The sequence below is a fragment of the Rutidosis leptorrhynchoides genome, chromosome 1 (genome assembly GCF_046630445.1).
Source record: "Rutidosis leptorrhynchoides isolate AG116_Rl617_1_P2 chromosome 1, CSIRO_AGI_Rlap_v1, whole genome shotgun sequence".
NCBI classification, from domain to species: domain Eukaryota; kingdom Viridiplantae; phylum Streptophyta; class Magnoliopsida; order Asterales; family Asteraceae; genus Rutidosis; species Rutidosis leptorrhynchoides.
The window spans coordinates 140,625,583-140,646,804 of record NC_092333.1 but is presented as its reverse complement, the minus strand read 5'-3'; the positions used below and the strand labels follow the sequence as shown (position 1 = coordinate 140,646,804).

At 33.0% G+C, this 21,222-nt stretch overlaps 1 non-coding gene across 1 annotated transcript; it reads left to right on the top strand.

Moving 5' to 3' along the window:
- The first annotated feature begins 8,978 nt into the window (after positions 1 to 8,978).
- On the top strand, positions 8,979 to 9,085 carry LOC139887403 (small nucleolar RNA R71). Its single transcript, XR_011773237.1, has one exon. It is a non-coding gene; the product is annotated as a small nucleolar RNA R71 (small nucleolar RNA).
- Positions 9,086 to 21,222: the final 12,137 nt, after the last annotated feature.

Genomic DNA, 21,222 nt, shown 5'->3' with positions numbered 1-21,222 from the left:
CCTCCTATTATTCCCCCGTCATGTATATCTTCCACCATTTTGGACAGATAAAAACCGACACAGTAGGGGATATTAACAAAGCCTCTAGTGTCTCCAATACACTTAAGGTAAAATAAATCGTGTAAGGTCATTTTCTCCTTGTTGTTACCTCTTTGTGTAATCGAGTTTGCAAAGAATCTATGTATTATACGAAGCTCGGCTTTATTAATATCTAGATAGGAGTGTCTTACTCCCCGCGTAAACACATTAAAATTTGACATACGCCTCCAGATGGCGTTAGCGTCAAAATTTCTATCTACCCTCTCACCATGATAAATCAAATTTATACAATCAGGTGATAGTAATTCAGCGGGAGTGTAAATCTGTAAAGCCCTGGCCATGTCCAGCATGGACATCCTGTACATCCTATGGCCAAGTAAAAATCTAAGAAAACTCTTATCATCTAACCTATATACATCCTTATTAAAATCTATAGTACTCATTAGTTTAACACGCCACTCCTTATATACAGGCCTACGAGTGGTAAATAAATGTTCCCAATCGGAAAAAGAAAAGCTGCCATACCTTTAGATTAGATGCTGCCTAACTGGGTTAGCTAGGTGGACCCCTTCCAAAGGCTCCCAATCTATTACCCTTGGTACTTCTACATTTTTGGTCCAAAGCTTAAATTTGTTACTTTGGTACGTCGGGTAATCTCTCCAACTTCTATCAAATCTTAAATTGGGATGCAACTGTTCTTCATGAATTGTTGGGTGTTCTATTATATGGTGAACGGGAAATACTATGTAGGTAATAAAAAAATTGTGGTTCTGGTTCATAGTATTGCACGTGTTGATCATAATGTTGTTGTTGTTCGGGTTGTTGTTCCGGTTCGTGATATTGCATCTCTGGCTATGGTTCCGGATCAGGTTGCCTAGACGATGATGCACCATCCGTATCTATATTTCTCTACAAAACACATTAAACACAAAATTTGTGCATCCAAATATGCATTAGTGTTAGCAAAATAACAAATTAAAACAATTATAATAACATGTTTAATCCATATTAAACTTATACTCATTTTCATATTTTTATCAATTCTACACATTTTCAAATAATCATATATGAAAATGTTTACAAAGTTCATAAGTTTTTATCTCAAATAACATGTCAAAATAATCATTACTAGCAATTAAACAAGTTTCAAATGACATTTTTATCAAATTAATCAAGTTCATGAATTTTAGACTTAAAAAGTCCACTTTAATTCTCAAAAATCATGTTTAGGATTAAAGTTTAGATCAATTAACAACCTAAACATGTTACACTACTTAATTTAGCACTAATTCATGACAAAAATCGGCCATAACCTGTTTATATCAAAAAGCCCCAAATTGCTCAAGAACACAAACCCTAGATTTCTAAAAATTTTGAAGTTAAGGCTTCAAATCATGTTAAATAGCATCAATCTAGGTTATGCATGCATAATATACTAAAATTTAACTCTAATTACACTAGAAATTAACAAAATCAAATTAGGTAAAAATTAGCTCAAGAACACTAAAATTCGAATTTAAAGAGTTTTAGGGGTGAAATCTTTACCTTCCTGCTTCCTCATCTGAATATAGGCATGAATAGAGCGGATTGTAGTGAAAATTTGGTGAATTTTGGTTAAAAATGATGATTTTAGGTGATGTTTTGAGAGTATTTGCGTATGTTTGTGTGTGTGTTTTATGTGGACAGAATACAGCTCGATGAGCTTTTGTTCCTGGTCAGTTTTTTAGCTCCATGTGATCGCATGGTTTATCTGTGTAAACCCCATGCGATCGCATGGGGTGTAACTCTTTTTTTTTTTTTATAAAACCTTTGACTTATAAAAACAAAAATGAAATAAATTTAAAATTTTGTTTCCTTTTAGAATGAGGGCGTTTCGGATCTTTGTTCTAGTTCGTCTCTCGACAAAATTTTAAAATTTGTCACTTTAAAGCGTTGTTTTAAAAGCAAAGATTTTTGGGTTTTATAATGTTTTTGGCATACTTTAATTCAATAAGATTAAAAATAATGATAATAAAATTTCTCGTCCCGCCCTTGGGTAAAGCAATTTCGGTTCCATAACCTAGTCTACAACTTACGACGACTTTTAGGTATCAAATTTTTAACTTAATGAAATATAGTAAATTTTGTTTTTAAATTCACACCAAACTTAAATTTAAAATGCATAAAATTAAAAATTCATATTAATATCATTAATACTTTTATACATTAATCTTACAAACTTATATTAAATATATTAATTTATAAATATTTAAAAACTTAAATATATTGGTTTTAAAAATTTACAATAATAATTTAATATTAATTTAAAAACAAGGTAAAAATTAAAATTAAAAATCTTTTTGGTCTTTTATCACACTTTAATCAATCAAATATTATCAAAAATATACGTCCCTCTTTTGGGTAAAGTAATTTCGGCTATTTTACCTAGTTTTACTCCTGACGAATTTTTGAAATATTTTGGATTGATTGATTAAAGATATTTATACCTTAAGAATAAACGGTAAATTTGGTAGTGATGTAATAAATTTTTGTATGATATCAATAATTTCGGTTTCGCATACCTAATTTTACTGAATATCAATTTATTACTTTATAGCGAACGATTCAGCGTTTATTATCAAAAGGTTAAAAGCAATAAAAAAAATTAAAACTGTACATACTTACCCGTGAGATAGAATTCTCAGAGACCCGCTTTAGCCGACTCATAGGAGATTCGTGTAATTTGATTTTCCATAGCTACATAAGCGTAACCTTAATTTTTCAATAACTTTTCTTTTAAACATATGAAAGGTCCTTCTCTGCATAGAGTAACAAATTCGGTATTTGAATATGTTTGATTGTTCAAACATTTACCTTCGTATGACCATTTTCCGCATTTATGACATCTTTCAAGGTGTCGTACTCTTCTTTTTATTGCGGATTTTGATTTTCCTTTACCAAAATGTGTCTTATGATGAATCTTCCTGAGTTCTTTCCTCACTTCGTCCATTTTTCCTCTTATGAATGATACCAGTTCACACGGAAAGATGTTATTATTACGTTTAGTAATCATAGCGTTTAGTAGTAGACCATGGTTCAGATCAAAGGAATTCTTCATCTTGTAAAACCTAAAAGAAATAAAAATTCAGAATGGAGGGAGAAGACTAGTTCTTTAGGGTCTGCTAGGGAAAGACCATTCGGATTCCATTCTAGAGAACTACATGAAAACAGAAAATCTAACTCTAACAGAAATATATATTATCCTTAAAAAGACTTGATTCTCCCCACACTTAGTTAGCTGTGGTGTCAAAATTGTGATTAACTTCGTTTTCAATTGGACTATCAACAACTTGTATATCTCTGACTTTTTCTTCAAGCCAATTGTTGATTTCCTCTATAACTTTCACAAATTCAACTAACATTGCCTTTTATTTAGGCGACAAATTGGATACTAATCGATTGCATAACTTAAAGTTCCCCTTAATCCTAGCATCTTGAATCCGTTTATAAAGTTTCTTCGTTGAACAATTGAAAACGGGTTCATCTAATTTCGTATCAATAACGGGGTTCTTTGTTATCGGGTTATCATTAGGTGTTTCTTCATCTTCCCCACACATAGGCGTTTTTATGGGTTCAACAGTTTTGGTTGGTGGAGATCTAAACTTTCGGTTCACAAAGGTAACCGATTTTTTACCATCCCTAAGTGTCATTCTACCTTCTCTTACATCAATGAATGCTTCGGTGGTTGCTAAAAATGGGCGACCTAAAATTAGAGAAATATCAAGGTCTTCCTCCATATTAATAACTATGAACTTTGCAACAAAGGTTAAACTTTCCACTTTAACAAATAAATTATTGGTTATTCTAACCGGGTGTTTAATGGTTTGGTCGAATAATTGAACACCTATTTTGGTTGGTCTTAATTTACCCACACCTAATCTTTTGTATAAGGAAAGAGGCAAAACATTTGTACTTGCTCCTAAATCTGCGAGTCCATTATACATAGCACCATCATTAATCAAGCAAGAAATGATAAATTCACCTGGGTCTCCTACTTTAGTAAGTAGAGTTAGTTTGTTAACTTTTTCCGGGTGATCTCTTCTTGGTTCTTTCACTTCTACTTGAATTTCTTGTTCACATTTTTCTTCGTTTCTTGGAATGGGAGGTTTGTATAGAAATTCTTCTTCATCACTCCAATTTGAAGCTTCCCCGTCTTCCAATTTTGGTTTTTCATATGTTGTTGATAACATATTTATGTTTTCATTCTGAGGGTTTTCTTGAGTGGTGAAATTATGATTGACTTCATTGTCAACTTTCATCGGACCATGTATGTAATGTTTAACTCTATGACCATTAACTTTAAATTCAATCCCATTTGAATTTATTAACTCTATTGTTCCGTATGGAATAACTCTTTTGACTATGAATGGTCCAGACCATCTTGATTTCAATTTTTCAGGAAATAGCTTGAAACGTGAATTGAAAAGAAGGACTCTGTCTCCTTCCCTAAATTCTTTTGAACTTCTGATTCTTTTATCATGCCATTTCTTCGTTCTTTCTTTATAGATTAATGAATTTTCATATGCTTCATGTCTTAATTCTTCTAATTCGTTTAGTTGACTTAACCGTAGACGTCCAGCTTCATGTAAATCAAGATTGCATGTCTTCAAAGCCCAAAATGCTTTGTGCTCAATTTCTACTGGAAGGTGACATGCTTTTCCGTAAACGAGTTTAAAAGGTGTGGTTCCAATTGGAGTTTTGTAGGCTGTTCTAAAAGCCCAGAGTGCATCCTCCAATTTCATGGACCATTTCTTCGAATTTGATCCTACGGTTTTTTCTAGAATACGTTTTAAAGCTCGGTTGGTATTTTCAACTTGTCCACTTGTTTGTGGATGATAAGCAGTTGAGATTTTATGAGTTACTCCATATCTTTTGAGAACTTTCTCAAGTTGATTGTTACAAAAATGAGTACCCCGATCACTTATTAAAGCTTTCGGTGTTCCAAACCTTGCAAAAAGATGTTTTAAGAAGTTGACTACAACTCGTGCATCATTAGTTGGGAGAGCTTGTGCTTCCGCCCATTTAGGTACATAATCAATGGCAACGAGAATGTAGAGATTATTATGAGATTTTGGAAATGGACCCATAAAGTCAATACCCCAAATGTCAAATACTTCACATACTTGAATGATATTTTGTGGCATTTCATCACATTGACTTATTTTTCCGGCCCTTTGACAAGCATCACATGATTTGCAAAGAAGGTATGCGTCTTTGAAAATTGTAGGCCAATAGAATCCAGCATCGTAAACTTTTCTTGTTGTGAGTTGAGGCCCATAATGCCCTCCTGTTGATCCTGTGTGACAATGATTTAAGATTTGACTAGCTTCATCCCCGAATACGCATCGGCGTATTATTCCATCGGGACAACTTTTAAACAAATGCGGATCTTCCCAAAAATAGTGTTTTATATCACTAAAGAATTTCTTTCGTTTTTGGTACGACAACCCTTTTTTAAGGAATCCACATACTAAGTAGTTTGCATAGTCTGCAAACCATGGAATTTCATTATAATCGATCTTCAATATATATTCATCAGGAAAGTTATCTTGTATGGTCGATTCATTTAGAACTTCTAATTCGGGATTTACAAGACGAGAAAGATGATCAGCGGCGATATTTTCTGCTCCCTTTTTATCTTGGATTTCAATATCGAACTCTTGTAAGAGTAAGATCCAACAGATTAATCGTGGTTTGGCATCTTGTTTTGAAAATAGGTATCTAAGAGCAGAATGGTCGGTATAGACCACCGTTTTTGCTAGAACGAGATACGAACGAAATTTGTCAAAAGCAAAGACAATAGCAATGAGTTCTTTTTCAGTAGTTGTGTAATTCGTTTGTGCTCCTTGTAACATCTTACTAGCGTAATAAATAGGTTGAAATCGTTTTTCAATCCTTTGTCCTAAAACGGCTCCCATTGCAAAATCACTTGCATCGCTCATAAGTTCAAATGGTAGATTCCAATTTGGAGTTATCATGATCGGTGCATTAGTGAGTTTTTCTTTAAGAATATTAAAAGATTTGATGCATTCATCCGAAAAGATGAATGGAGCATCTTTTTCAAGGAGTTTATTCATAGGAGTGGCAATTTTAGAAAAATCTTTTATGAAACGTCGGTAAAAACCAGCATGCCCTAGAAAACTCCTAATTCCTCTAACATTTGTGGAATGTGAAAGTTTAGCAATTACATCTACTTTAGCTCTAACCACTTCAATTCCTTCCTTTAAAATTTTATGACCAAGAACGATGCCTTCTTTAACCATGAAATGGCATTTCTCCCAATTAAGAATTAGATTTGATTGCTCGCATCTAATAAGCATTCATTCAAGATTAACTAGACATGTTTCAAAAGTATCACCGAAGACTGAAAAGTCATCCATGAAAACTTCCATGCATTCTTCTATCATGTCGTGAAAAATCGCCATCATGCACCTTTGAAAGATTGCAGGGGCGTTGCAAAGTCCAAATGGCATGCGTTTAAAAGCAAAAGTACCATAAGGGTACGTGAACGTGGTTTTCTCTTGGTCAATGAAAGGTAAGGGAAAGAGATCTTTTCTGGTGGCGTCATTTAATTTTCTATAATCAATACAAACACGCCATCCTGTTACAGTCCTAGTAGGAATAAGCTCATTTTTTTCATTTGTGATGACAGTCATGCCACCCTTCTTAGGTACGCATTGAACTGGGCTTACCCAAGGACTATCAGAGATTGGATAAATTAAACTTGCATATAGCAGTTTAATAATTTCTTTCTTAACAACATCTTGCATATTAGGATTTAGTCTTCGTTGGTGTTGCACATACGTTTTATGGCCTTCTTCCATAAGGATTTTATGTGTGCAATACGAAGGACTTATACCTTTAATGTCATGAATCTTCCATGCAATAGCTGGTTTATGAGCTTTTAGCACAGAAATGAGTTGAGATTTTTCATTTTCTGTAAGAGAAGACGATATTATTACAGGTAATTCAGATTCACCATGTAAATAATCATATTCCAAATGGTTTGGAAGTGGCTTTAACTCTAATGTCGGTGGTTCTTCTATCGATGATTTGTATCGATATCTGTCTTCTTCTTTTAGAATTTGAAGTTCTTCTGTTGTTGGTTCATATTCATTAGCCATAAGTGTAGCTAACATTTCAGCTTCATCAATTGGTTCAGTTCCTTCTCCTAAAGAACATTCTCCCGTTCCTTGTAATTCTGGAAATTCTTCTAACAATTCTGTATGTGAAACTATAGTTTGAATATAATAACATGTATCATCTGCAGATTGTGGTTGTTGCATAGCTCTATCAACAGAAAAGGTAACACTCTCGTCCTCTATACTTAGGGTCAGTTTCTTACCGAACACGTCTATTATTGTTTTAGCCGTGTTTAAGAATGGTCCTCCTAATATAAGAGGAACTCTAGAATCTTCTTCCATGTCCAGAATAACAAAATCTACTGGAAATACTAAAGTACCAACTTTAACTAGCATGTTTTCCATTATCCCTCTAAGGTATTTTACTGATCGATCGGCTAGTGGTATACTTATTCTTGTTGGTTTTAATTCTCCAAGGTCTAGTTTAGCGTATAGTGAATACGGCATTAAATTTATACTAGCACCTAAATCTGCCAATGCTTCTATTGAACTAAGACTACCCAGAAAATATGGAATTGTGAAACTTCCTGTATCAGATAATTTTTCTGGTATCTTACTCAACAACACTGCAGAACAATTAGCATTCATAGTAACAGCTGAAAGTTCTTCCATTTTCTTTCTATTTGTGATTAGATCTTTCAGGAATATAGCATACCTTGGCATTCCTGAAATCACATCAATGAAAGGAAGATTGACATTTATTTGTTTAAACATATCCAAGAATTTAGATTGCTCGGCTTCAAGTCTTTCTTTTCTCATTTTACTTGGGTAAGGAAGTGGTGGTTGGTATGGTTTAACATAAGGCTTTGCCTTAACTGTGTTATCTTCATTAACCTTTTCAACTACCGGTTCTGTTTCCTTATCTTGATCAGGCTGTGGTGCCTGTGGAGTGGAAATAGAGTCATCAGAATTTACAGGAATTTCGGGTGGTTTAAGTGTAATACCACTTAGGCTTTAGCTGTTTCATCCTGGGCGTTAGCATTTGTATCGCTAGGTAGACTTCCCGGTTTTCTTTCACCTATCAATCTTGCTAGGTTACTCACTTCTTGTTCCAGATTTTGAACAGAAGCTTGTTGATTTCTAAATGCTTGAGCATTTTGTTCATTGGTTTGTTTCTGAGATGTGAAAAATTGAGTTTGAGATTCAACTAGCTTCGACATCATATCTTCTAAATTTGGCTTTTTATCATCGGTTTGTGGTGGTTTAATTGGAAAAATAGGTCTTTGCTGATTGTAAGTATTGTTGGATACTTTTTGATTGCTAGGACCTTGTTGATTGTTGTATGGAACATTTCGGTTATAATTCTGGTTTTGATTGTACTTTGGTCTTGGCGGTTGATAATTATTCTAATAATTATTTCCAGGCCTTTGGTTCATGTATGAAACATTCTCTCTTTATTCCATTGTTTGTTCAATACTGACACAATATTTTGTCAAATGTGGTCCTCCACACTGCTCACAACTAATTCGTATTGCGTGCATATCTTTAGTCATCTTTTCCATTTGTCTCTCGAAAGCATCTATCTTTGCAGAAATGGAATCAAAGTCATGGCTAGAATCGGCTCTAGCCGCTTTAGATGATCTAACGATGTCTTTTTCTTGATGCCACTCATGTGAGTGGGAAACTGTGTTATCAATAATTTTGTAAGCTTCAGTTGCGGTTTTCTTCATAATGGAACCATCAGCATCTATATCGATTTCTTTTCGTGTAGTAATGTCGCATCCTTGGTAGAATATTTGTACTATTTGATAAGTGTCTAAACCATGTTGAGGACATCCTCTCAACAACTTTCTAAATCTTGTCCACGCCTCATATAGAGTTTCATTTGGCTTTTGTGTGAACGTAACTATTTCTCCTTGAAGTCTCACGGCTTTAGATGCCGAAAAGAATTGTTTAAGAAATTTTTCAACTAAGACATCCCATGTATCAATCGCCCCTTCAGGTAACGATTCTAACCAATCTTTGGCTTCTCCCTTTAAAGTCCAGGGAAATAACATGAGATAAATATGATCATCCTCAACTTCTCTGATTTTAAATAAAGTACAGATCCTATTAAAGGTATGAAGACGTTCATTTGGATCTTCCTTTGGCGCACCACTAAATTGGCATTGATTAGTTACCATGTGTAGGATTTGTCGATGTAATATATTTCTATTGTAAACCATTATGTAATGGTCATGTGTAAACAGTATATTTTAGATTATCATTATTTGATAATCTACGTAATGCTTTTAAAACCTTTAATGATAAAATAAAGGTTATGATTGTTTTAAAAATGAATGCAGACTTTGAAAAACGTCTCATATAGAGGTCAAAATCTCGCAACGAAATCAATTAATATGGAACGTTTATAATCAATATGAACCGGACATTTCATAAGAAAAGTCTGTAATATTGAAATCTTAAAAACTTTGAACTGTGTTCATGTATTCATTTACCCTTCGACTACTCTCGACGATTCACGAATAATTAATTGTATATAGATATGTGTATATGTATATATAAATAATAATTCGAAATATAATTTGAAGTATCATATGTTGTTGTTATTAAAAATTAATAAAATAAAAATAGGATATTATAATAATTATTATTTAAAATATATCACTATATATAAATAATGTATATTAAAAAAATTATTAAATGATTGTAATACTCGTTTAATGTTCTGATTGATATTAAATAAGTTAAATTCAAACTTATGTAATTTTAAAATACACGGTGATCCGAAAATGAGTTCTATAAATTTTAGGCTTACTAAAAATGTATTTGGGATCTAGTTATTAAATTTTAACACTTTGTATATTTTACCCAGAATTGAGAGGGACAATTGATGTAATTTTTATTTAACAAATTAAGGATCGAATTTTATACCATAATGACCAAAATAAATAAATATAATTACTGTAAAAATTTGGAATTTTTCTGAGAACTTTCATCCTCCACTGTTTAACAACGTAGCACGAAGTCTGGTTCATTAGAAGAATAGTAACTAATAATTCTATGACTGCTTCTTTGAGAACACATTTTTATTTATAATTATTATTATATTATTATTATTATTATTCAATCACTGTTTTTGATTGATTACCTTTAAAACTTTAACCATACATATAAACATATTCATGTATCAATTTGTTGTCCACTTGAGTAACCAAACAAATATCATCAACCATCTTCTATCACCCTTGGTTATTAGTTTATGTTTCTCTTGTTCATCGAACCCAACCCAAACCACCATTGAACTAATCAGTTGTAACTGCTACGGTATTATTTCATGTTTCATGAACGACTACTGATGTTAGAGCGAAGGGGTACTAAATACTATTAATTTTACTACCAAATACTATTAAATACGATACAATTTTACACAAGTAATTTATTTATTTATAGAGTGGATATACCTAAACCTTGCTACAACACTATAGGCAGTGTACCTAATCGTAGAGTAATATAGTTTTTAGTAAGTCCGATTCGTTCTGCAGGGAGCTAGCCAAGTTTAACGCTATATTTTTAAAAACTATATTTGTATATATATATATATATATATATATATATATATATATATATATATATATATATATATATATATATATATATGTAGTATTATTATTATTATAAAAAGGGAGTTTTACCGTTTAATGACCGGTTTGTCGATTTTATGTCTTAAATCGCAATTAAAACATAATGTAAAATATTAAATATACAAATGAATTAATTTAAAGCGTAAAGTAAATAACGATAATAAAAGTGCGATAATTTAAAGTGTGATAAATAAAATGACGATAAATAAAATTGCGATAATTAAAAAGTACGATAATTAAAAGTGCGATAAGATATAAAATAAAGGAATTATGCTTATTTAAACTTCCGTAATCATGACGTTTGACGTGTTGATTTTAATTTATTATCATGGGTTAACTGTCCTTTGTCCTGGATTATTCGATATGTCCATACGGTTTTATCCATAATAGTCCATCGGTCATAATTATAAAGTGCGAGGATCTTCGTCAAATTAACCTTATATCCGAAGTCAAGTATTCCAACTAATTGGGGATTCGAACTGTAACAAGGTCTTAATACTTTGTTTAATTAATACACCAGGTTATCGACTGCGTGTAGTCCAAGGTTTTAATACTTTGTTAACAATTACACCAATTACCCTTGAATGTAATCCACCCCTATTTCAACGAGTCCATTGACTATTAATCCATCCCCGTGTCCGGTAAAATGAACAATTATTGGTATTTATAGATATCCCATCCACCGTACCCGATTAAGCGTATGTGGTTATTTATATATACGTCAAATTGTAACCTTTATATTAAATTAATAAGATATCGTTTAGTTAATATAAAGCCCATTAATAGCCCATAGTCTAATTTTCACAAGTGTCGTTCTTTTGTCCAAACCCCAATTATGGTACAAAGCCCAATAACCCCGTCTTTATTATTTAGCCCAACATCACGATTACTTCGATTTAAATAAGCATAATAATAACTTAGCTACGAGACATTAATTTAAAAAGGTTGAACATAACTTACAATGAGTATTAATCACGTAGTGTTACACGGACAAAATTTTGACTTACAAACTTAAAACATTCGCCACTATAACCTTATTATTATTAACTTAATGTTAAAATTATAATTATAAAATATAAATATAAATATATTGAGAGAGTATGATGATAGAGGGATATATATTGTATTTAACTCGAGCAGAAAACGTTCCAATTTATAGATGTGGCCAGCCTCTTGGGCTCATGCGATCGCATGCTTTTTCTTCTTCCTGGCCATGCGATCACATGGCCAGCTGTACCCAGATATTTTCCTTTTTAAAACGTGGGATGCTCGGATTTATATAATATATAATATAATATATATAATTATATATATATTATATTATATTCTAGTGCATCGTTGACTTGTAATTTTAGCTCCGTTGAGTTGCGCGTTGATAGTTGGTTCATGCCCCATTTCCGGATTTTCGAACGTCCTTTCGTACGATTTAATATCTTGTACTTTGCGTTTCGCGACTCGTACTCTTGTAATTTTGAGACGTTTCTCATCAATAAATTGAACCTCTTGGATTGTACTTTGTACTTTTTAGCGTTTTGGTCATTTGCGTCTTCAATTCGTCGAATCTGTCTTTTGTCTTCACCTTTTATTATTTAAACGAATATCACTTGTAAATAGAACAATTGCAACTAAAAGCTTGTCTTTATTGAGGGATAATGCTATGAAATATATGTTCGTTTTTATCATTATCAAATATTCCCACACTTGAGCGTTGCTTGTCCTCGAGCAATATAGAACTTTGAATAAAAACATACTTGAATCACTTCTTTATTCTTCACACTTTGTACATCAGTGATTTTTATACGGCGGTATGAACAATGATAGTAACGTTGTGGTTTACAGCCCCACATGACTATGAAAATTTAGATCCTTTAAGGAAATTGGATCTTTATGAAAACTTTTGATCTTTTGAAAATTCAATCTAGCTTTTACCCTAGATAAGTTTTTCGGAATAACCCATCACCGGTGTTTGCAATTTGTTTTTGTGGGTTTTGTGGGTTTCAGATTTGAAAATTTTAGCTCAAAACTTGCGGTTTTGTGTCACCCACTTACTAACCTTGTATTTGGAAAGCAACACGTCCAGTATACTTCCTCCGTATATTACCTTTCGGTAAACTACTGTCCGGTTGTAAAGGAAAGCATTGAACAAGCAACTGTTAAGGCAATGTCTAATGACATGCTTTTGATTATGGTCTATATCGTATCGGATGCAATTACTATCCTTTGTAGGAGCAATAGTAAAGTTCACCCTATAGTTTTTCAGTCTGGCACAAGGTCCTGTCTTCAACCATGCTATGCAACCACCGTTCTTACGGTTGACACCCGATTTGGTTCAGGTGACCTAATGAATTCCGGTGAATTCTCAGGATTTTACGTTCAATGGTAATGAACGCATTGAAAATAGGTTTTCAGAAAACAAATCGGTTTGTAATTTGATCAAAATATTTTCTCATTCAAGCTCGAGTTTAGATATCATTGAATTCCATGAGTTTGAATTCTCAATCTTTAAGGTCAATCTCAAGGATTGAGTAATATCAGGCTTAAAAGCTGATTTTTGATCTTTTAAGGCTATTATCCTTTCTGGGGATCTGATTCATTAGTCTTATAAGCTAATTTGCATGGTGCCCCCCCTCCCCCAATTGTACGAGACTGATCCTCTCATGGTTAGGATAAGTCTGACCACTTGGTGACCCTGTTTGATGCTGAGGTCTGTGGATTTCCAGCTGATTTTCGAGAAAACTTTTCAAGGTTTTTCGTAGACTCTACAACTGGTCTGGACGACAACTTCCTAACCTAAATCAAGAAGCGCGTGTCTTTTTTTATCGGAAGACTTTACTTCCTTATAAATTCTATTTATATTACAATAAACTGGGTAAAACTGATTAATATCGTCCAAAACAAAAGTATCTTCAATTATTTGTTCAAAAATATGTGATATATGTTCTAAATAACTTGGTAAATTTTTCCCACACTTGGCTTTTATTTTTCTTTCTTTGCCTTTTTATTCTCCTCTATTCCATTTTAAATGAATTCAAGCATTTTGGATTGTTTCTTAATTTATGTCCTTTCTGAGGTAACAATAATTTCTGTGTTAACACCTAGTTTTATCGTTCATAAATATGTATAAACATGATTTTGAATTCATTTATTTGAAAATTTTTAAAAATTTTGCTAGAATTGGGTAGTCAGTATATAAGACTAGGGCTGTTCTTTATTATCAGAGAGCACTAGATTCTAATACAACTACTGCTTTACTAGTATTTTAACGGTGGCTATTAAACCAAGTGTATAAGTCAAAAAATTTTAAAACTGAAAGAATTTAATCCCTTCCCACACTTAAGATCTTGCAATGCCCTCATTTGCAAGAAATCAATAGCAATTTAAATTATTGAGGGTGATTAGCGTAGAAAAATGATTAAATTTTACCAAAGTTTCCAAACATAGTGGTGTTTGTTTTGAATGATAAATGGTGCACTTCATTTGTTCATTCCATCTATTGTTACATCACACTTGTTTTTCGTTTTGTCGTCAAAATTAATAGCTTTTGCTGAACTTAATGCCAATCTTTGAAAATGCGCTGTTTTACCCTGTTGTGTACATGAGATAAAATACATACAATACAAATATAAACATGCATGGTAATTTGAAATGGGACATAATATCCCACTTTCAAATTAAAAACAAAAAATGAAATATTAGTATACAATAATAAAAATATTAAACATTACATAAAAGTATCAAAATGTTAAGTGTTTAACATAAATAGATAAAAATAATAAAAGATAAGAAATCACCAATGGAACACTATTGATTTGGATAGGGATTCCAATTCATATCGTCGTTCAGGTTCAATGGTTGGTGATAGGTGTCCTGGTAGGCTCGATTGGGGTCGTACAGGTCATAGGGTGGTCGCATGTCGGGCTGATGTGGTGGATAGTAAGCAGGCCGAGTCGGGATGTAGTTATTTGGTACCTGATATGATAGCTGGCTCATGATTTGGTACTGATGAACTTGCCAGCTAACGTGTTGGCATCGCCTGGAAGTCTCATACTCATTCGCGACTTGCCACTGCTCATACCGACGATGCCTATCCTCGTTAGTCATTTCTACCTCATCTATACACTAGAAAACATCAGTAGCACTATCCCTAATGTCATCCGCTTCCTCCATCTCCTCATCCGAACCCCTCTCTACCTGTGGATGGCGTCCTTGATATGGTATTGCCTGATTGCGTCTCCTAGTCAATACCTTTGCACCTTGATAGACTTGCAAACCTAAAGTCACGTCTTGTTCCCTAACCACCATCATTGGACCCCCTTGTTCCCTATCTACACCTAAATACTCTCCAATGAGAGTAACAAAAATACATCCTCCTATTATTCCCCCGTCATGTATATCTTCCACCATTTTGGACAGATAAAAACCGACACAGTAGGGGATATTAACAAAGCCTCTAGTGTCTCCAATACACTTAAGGTAAAATAAATCGTGTAAGGTCATTTTCTCCTTGTTGTTACCTCTTTGTGTAATCGAGTTTGCAAAGAATCTATGTATTATACGAAGCTCGGCTTTATTAATATCTAGATAGGAGTGTCTTACTCCCCGCGTAAACACATTAAAATTTGACATACGCCTCCAGATGGCGTTAGCGTCAAAATTTCTATCTACCCTCTCACCATGATAAATCAAATTTATACAATCAGGTGATAGTAATTCAGCGGGAGTGTAAATCTGTAAAGCCCTGGCCATGTCCAGCATGGACATCCTGTACATCCTATGGCCAAGTAAAAATCTAAGAAAACTCTTATCATCTAACCTATATACATCCTTATTAAAATCTATAGTACTCATTAGTTTAACACGCCACTCCTTATATACAGGCCTACGAGTGGTAAATAAATGTTCCCAATCGGAAAAAGAAAAGCTGCCATACCTTTAGATTAGATGCTGCCTAACTGGGTTAGCTAGGTGGACCCCTTCCAAAGGCTCCCAATCTATTACCCTTGGTACTTCTACATTTTTGGTCCAAAGCTTAAATTTGTTACTTTGGTACGTCGGGTAATCTCTCCAACTTCTATCAAATCTTAAATTGGGATGCAACTGTTCTTCATGAATTGTTGGGTGTTCTATTATATGGTGAACGGGAAATACTATGTAGGTAATAAAAAAATTGTGGTTCTGGTTCATAGTATTGCACGTGTTGATCATAATGTTGTTGTTGTTCGGGTTGTTGTTCCGGTTCGTGATATTGCATCTCTGGCTATGGTTCCGGATCAGGTTGCCTAGACGATGATGCACCATCCGTATCTATATTTCTCTACAAAACACATTAAACACAAAATTTGTGCATCCAAATATGCATTAGTGTTAGCAAAATAACAAATTAAAACAATTATAATAACATGTTTAATCCATATTAAACTTATACTCATTTTCATATTTTTATCAATTCTACACATTTTCAAATAATCATATATGAAAATGTTTACAAAGTTCATAAGTTTTTATCTCAAATAACATGTCAAAATAATCATTACTAGCAATTAAACAAGTTTCAAATGACATTTTTATCAAATTAATCAAGTTCATGAATTTTAGACTTAAAAAGTCCACTTTAATTCTCAAAAATCATGTTTAGGATTAAAGTTTAGATCAATTAACAACCTAAACATGTTACACTACTTAATTTAGCACTAATTCATGACAAAAATCGACCATAACCTGTTTATATCAAAAAGCCCCAAATTGCTCAAGAACACAAACCCTAGATTTCTAAAAATTTTGAAGTTAAGGCTTCAAATCATGTTAAATAGCATCAATCTAGGTTATGCATGCATAATATACTAAAATTTAACTCTAATTACACTAGAAATTAACAAAATCAAATTAGGTAAAAATTAGCTCAAGAACACTAAAATTCGAATTTAAAGAGTTTTAGGGGTGAAATCTTTACCTTCCTGCTTCCTCATCTGAATATAGGCATGAATAGAGCGGATTGTAGTGAAAATTTGGTGAATTTTGGTTAAAAATGATGATTTTAGGTGATGTTTTGAGAGTATTTGCGTATGTTTGTGTGTGTGTTTTATGTGGACAGAATACAGCTCGATGAGCTTTTGTTCCTGGTCAGTTTTTTAGCTCCATGTGATCGCATGGTTTATCTGTGTAAACCCCATGCGATCGCATGGGGTGTAACTCTTTTTTTTTTTTTATAAAACCTTTGACTTATAAAAACAAAAATGAAATAAATTTAAAATTTTGTTTCCTTTTAGAATGAGGGCGTTTCGGATCTTTGTTCTAGTTCGTCTCTCGACAAAATTTTAAAATTTGTCACTTTAAAGCGTTGTTTTAAAAGCAAAGATTTTTGGGTTTTATAATGTTTTTGGCATACTTTAATTCAATAAGATTAAAAATAATGATAATAAAATTTCTCGTCCCGCCCTTGGGTAAAGCAATTTCGGTTCCATAACCTAGTCTACAACTTACGACGACTTTTAGGTATCAAATTTTTAACTTAATGAAATATAGTAAATTTTGTTTTTAAATTCACACCAAACTTAAATTTAAAATGCATAAAATTAAAAATTCATATTAATATCATTAATACTTTTATACATTAATCTTACAAACTTATATTAAATATATTAATTTATAAATATTTAAAAACTTAAATATATTGGTTTTAAAAATTTACAATAATAATTTAATATTAATTTAAAAACAAGGTAAAAATTAAAATTAAAAATCTTTTTGGTCTTTTATCACACTTTAATCAATCAAATATTATCAAAAATATACGTCCCTCTTTTGGGTAAAGTAATTTCGGCTATTTTACCTAGTTTTACTCCTGACGAATTTTTGAAATATTTTGGATTGATTGATTAAAGATATTTATACCTTAAGAATAAACGGTAAATTTGGTAGTGATGTAATAAATTTTTGTATGATATCAATAATTTCGGTTTCGCATACCTAATTTTACTGAATATCAATTTATTACTTTATAGCGAACGATTCAGCGTTTATTATCAAAAGGTTAAAAGCAATAAAAAAAATTAAAACTGTACATACTTACCCGTGAGATAGAATTCTCAGAGACCCGCTTTAGCCGACTCATAGGAGATTCGTGTAATTTGATTTTCCATAGCTACATAAGCGTAACCTTAATTTTTCAATAACTTTTCTTTTAAACATATGAAAGGTCCTTCTCTGCATAGAGTAACAAATTCGGTATTTGAATATGTTTGATTGTTCAAACATTTACCTTCGTATGACCATTTTCCGCATTTATGACATCTTTCAAGGTGTCGTACTCTTCTTTTTATTGCGGATTTTGATTTTCCTTTACCAAAATGTGTCTTATGATGAATCTTCCTGAGTTCTTTCCTCACTTCGTCCATTTTTCCTCTTATGAATGATACCAGTTCACACGGAAAGATGTTATTATTACGTTTAGTAATCATAGCGTTTAGTAGTAGACCATGGTTCAGATCAAAGGAATTCTTCATCTTGTAAAACCTAAAAGAAATAAAAATTCAGAATGGAGGGAGAAGACTAGTTCTTTAGGGTCTGCTAGGGAAAGACCATTCGGATTCCATTCTAGAGAACTACATGAAAACAGAAAATCTAACTCTAACAGAAATATATATTATCCTTAAAAAGACTTGATTCTCCCCACACTTAGTTAGCTGTGGTGTCAAAATTGTGATTAACTTCGTTTTCAATTGGACTATCAACAACTTGTATATCTCTGACTTTTTCTTCAAGCCAATTGTTGATTTCCTCTATAACTTTCACAAATTCAACTAACATTGCCTTTTATTTAGGCGACAAATTGGATACTAATCGATTGCATAACTTAAAGTTCCCCTTAATCCTAGCATCTTGAATCCGTTTATAAAGTTTCTTCGTTGAACAATTGAAAACGGGTTCATCTAATTTCGTATCAATAACGGGGTTCTTTGTTATCGGGTTATCATTAGGTGTTTCTTCATCTTCCCCACACATAGGCGTTTTTATGGGTTCAACAGTTTTGGTTGGTGGAGATCTAAACTTTCGGTTCACAAAGGTAACCGATTTTTTACCATCCCTAAGTGTCATTCTACCTTCTCTTACATCAATGAATGCTTCGGTGGTTGCTAAAAATGGGCGACCTAAAATTAGAGAAATATCAAGGTCTTCCTCCATATTAATAACTATGAACTTTGCAACAAAGGTTAAACTTTCCACTTTAACAAATAAATTATTGGTTATTCTAACCGGGTGTTTAATGGTTTGGTCGAATAATTGAACACCTATTTTGGTTGGTCTTAATTTACCCACACCTAATCTTTTGTATAAGGAAAGAGGCAAAACATTTGTACTTGCTCCTAAATCTGCGAGTCCATTATACATAGCACCATCATTAATCAAGCAAGAAATGATAAATTCACCTGGGTCTCCTACTTTAGTAAGTAGAGTTAGTTTGTTAACTTTTTCCGGGTGATCTCTTCTTGGTTCTTTCACTTCTACTTGAATTTCTTGTTCACATTTTTCTTCGTTTCTTGGAATGGGAGGTTTGTATAGAAATTCTTCTTCATCACTCCAATTTGAAGCTTCCCCGTCTTCCAATTTTGGTTTTTCATATGTTGTTGATAACATATTTATGTTTTCATTCTGAGGGTTTTCTTGAGTGGTGAAATTATGATTGACTTCATTGTCAACTTTCATCGGACCATGTATGTAATGTTTAACTCTATGACCATTAACTTTAAATTCAATCCCATTTGAATTTATTAACTCTATTGTTCCGTATGGAATAACTCTTTTGACTATGAATGGTCCAGACCATCTTGATTTCAATTTTTCAGGAAATAGCTTGAAACGTGAATTGAAAAGAAGGACTCTGTCTCCTTCCCTAAATTCTTTTGAACTTCTGATTCTTTTATCATGCCATTTCTTCGTTCTTTCTTTATAGATTAATGAATTTTCATATGCTTCATGTCTTAATTCTTCTAATTCGTTTAGTTGACTTAACCGTAGACGTCCAGCTTCATGTAAATCAAGATTGCATGTCTTCAAAGCCCAAAATGCTTTGTGCTCAATTTCTACTGGAAGGTGACATGCTTTTCCGTAAACGAGTTTAAAAGGTGTGGTTCCAATTGGAGTTTTGTAGGCTGTTCTAAAAGCCCAGAGTGCATCCTCCAATTTCATGGACCATTTCTTCGAATTTGATCCTACGGTTTTTTCTAGAATACGTTTTAAAGCTCGGTTGGTATTTTCAACTTGTCCACTTGTTTGTGGATGATAAGCAGTTGAGATTTTATGAGTTACTCCATATCTTTTGAGAACTTTCTCAAGTTGATTGTTACAAAAATGAGTACCCCGATCACTTATTAAAGCTTTCGGTGTTCCAAACCTTGCAAAAAGATGTTTTAAGAAGTTGACTACAACTCGTGCATCATTAGTTGGGAGAGCTTGTGCTTCCGCCCATTTAGGTACATAATCAATGGCAACGAGAATGTAGAGATTATTATGAGATTTTGGAAATGGACCCATAAAGTCAATACCCCAAATGTCAAATACTTCACATACTTGAATGATATTTTGTGGCATTTCATCACATTGACTTATTTTTCCGGCCCTTTGACAAGCATCACATGATTTGCAAAGAAGGTATGCGTCTTTGAAAATTGTAGGCCAATAGAATCCAGCATCGTAAACTTTTCTTGTTGTGAGTTGAGGCCCATAATGCCCTCCTGTTGATCCTGTGTGACAATGATTTAAGATTTGACTAGCTTCATCCCCGAATACGCATCGGCGTATTATTCCATCGGGACAACTTTTAAACAAATGCGGATCTTCCCAAAAATAGTGTTTTATATCACTAAAGAATTTCTTTCGTTTTTGGTACGACAACCCTTTTTTAAGGAATCCACATACTAAGTAGTTTGCATAGTCTGCAAACCATGGAATTTCATTATAATCGATCTTCAATATATATTCATCAGGAAAGTTATCTTGTATGGTCGATTCATTTAGAACTTCTAATTCGGGATTTACAAGACGAGAAAGATGATCAGCGGCGATATTTTCTGCTCCCTTTTTATCTTGGATTTCAATATCGAACTCTTGTAAGAGTAAGATCCAACAGATTAATCGTGGTTTGGCATCTTGTTTTGAAAATAGGTATCTAAGAGCAGAATGGTCGGTATAGACCACCGTTTTTGCTAGAACGAGATACGAACGAAATTTGTCAAAAGCAAAGACAATAGCAATGAGTTCTTTTTCAGTAGTTGTGTAATTCGTTTGTGCTCCTTGTAACATCTTACTAGCGTAATAAATAGGTTGAAATCGTTTTTCAATCCTTTGTCCTAAAACGGCTCCCATTGCAAAATCACTTGCATCGCTCATAAGTTCAAATGGTAGATTCCAATTTGGAGTTA